Genomic DNA, 2,204 nt, shown 5'->3' with positions numbered 1-2,204 from the left:
TACAAAATCCTGATAAGGAACTAAAAACTAATAACCAGATAAAACTGCAAAGAATTTTTTTAGACACACATTAATCAAATCAAAGTTAAATGAAAATTAAATGCATGTTATCATTCTTTGATAAAACAATAAAGTTACCTGATCTTGCAGTCATTAGCAGCTTTGGTAGTTTGTTCTGAACTAATTTTTCTCTTTCAGGAGATAATTGCAAAAGTTTCTAACTTTCAAAGTATTTTCAGAAGAGAATTTTATTTTTATTCTACTATAAATTGGGCTGTAGTTAACAGAAACTAATGAAAGCATTTTTTTTGTATCAGACTCAAAATAGTTGTTATAAAAGGCTGTTTGTTTATGTTTGTTTGGGGGTCACATCCAGCAGTACTCTAGGCTCTAGGCTTACTCCCGACTCTGTTCTCAGTGATCACTCCTGGCAGGTTCAGAGGGTTCACATAGGGTGCCAGGAATCAAATCTGGTTTGGCCATATGAAAGGCAAATGCCCTACCCACTGTACTATTGCTCAGTTCTGATATCAAATTAATTTTCTACATACTTTAAAAAATATAAAAGTTTATTGGAAAGTTAGAAGGGAAAGGGAAATGAACTCCTCAGCCAGGCAGAAGCTTAGTATACAAATAAGTTGATAAAGCCTCAACTATCTCTTTATGTGTCTGTCCCTAAATGTTTCTGTTTGACTTTGAAAATGTAGTAACACCGTCATAGTTCACTTAAATAATAGTACTGGTAAACACAATCTTAAAATAAGTTTAGGAAGAGATGTTCTGATAGAACGTCCATGATAGGACTATATCCAAATATAATGTTTCTTTACAAATGCACATTTCCCCCTTTACTTAGTTAAATATTAATTTCCCCCTAAATATACTCATGTGATAACAGTTATAGTCAACTACCTATATGGTTCTTAGCTTTCATCGACATTCATCAACGCCATTTCCCTAATATGATTAAATAATTAGTTTGTAGCCTGACCTACCTTTGTCAATATATTGCAAATGGAAACACAATGGCTCCAGCGGGGGTGCCAGGAAGTTCAGTGCTACGGACGGGAGAGGGTGCCACAGTATAGTAATGTAACTGTTGCATTTATTTATTTATTTATTTATTTATTTATTTATTTATTTATTTATTTATTTATTTGCACTGGGCGGGGGAGAGAGAGTGGCACATCGGATGATGCTCAGGGGTTATTCCTGGCACTGCATTCAGGAATTAATCCTGCAAAAGTACTCAGGGAACCTTATGGCGTGCTGGGGGAGGAACCTGGACCAACCCCATGCAAGGCAAGCACCCTGCCTGCTGTACTATCTCCCGGCTCCCTGATTGCGGCTTTTAAATCTCACCTGCTGGAAAAAAATTGCAGGTAAAAATAGTTCATAAAATGGCTGGGCATGGGAAATAGGAAGATATATAAGGAAATTCCTGGGCAGGAACTTCCTCTGTGGTGGCTCACTCGGGTCCAGGAAGCAAAAGTTCTCACCCACATAGCCTGACAACATAGGAAAATGGACAAGACTGGGAGTGCTTGAACTATCCAGAGGTGGCTGGAGGAGCTCAGAGACAGAGGCGTAGTACCAGCAGGGGAGCAGAAGTTACACATTTCTAGGGCAGAACCCCAACTCGGAAGGCCACCACTGGACAGATTACGGCACAGGGCCCCATCAGGCTGCCGTACACTAGGTGTGAAAGGTTACTGAGGGTCAGGGGCAGGTCACTGTAGACTGGATCAAGGGCAGCGAAGGGATAGGACAAGTGATGCCAGGCGGGGTTAAAAGGTGAGAAGTCTGGCCACTGCAGAGAGAGATATCACCATCTACTTTAAAGATAAAATAAACAAATAAGAAATATCTCGAGTTATTATATGAATCTCTGGAGGACCCAAGTACTCAAGAATAAAACTACGTTTGTATTGACAAACAGGACTCACCAGAACTCCCATGAAATCTGGCACAGCCTGGACATTAAAGACGGGACCCCCACCCAAGATTTGCGGGTCACGGTCTAAGTTCACACATACACACATATTCAGGAGAATACAGAGAGAAACAAACAAACAATTACTATTTAGGAAGTAAAAGGGAAAAGAGAGAGAAAAGGAAACCATTCTGGGATATTGAGGATCTCTCCAGGAAGAAGAGAGCTTCAGAAAGTAAGACAGCAATTTAGATGCAGGCAACTCCCAGGA

The sequence above is a fragment of the Sorex araneus genome, chromosome 2, assembly GCF_027595985.1.
Source record: "Sorex araneus isolate mSorAra2 chromosome 2, mSorAra2.pri, whole genome shotgun sequence".
Classification (NCBI taxonomy): Eukaryota; Metazoa; Chordata; class Mammalia; order Eulipotyphla; family Soricidae; genus Sorex; species Sorex araneus.
Note: the sequence above shows the minus strand (reverse complement) of the source record.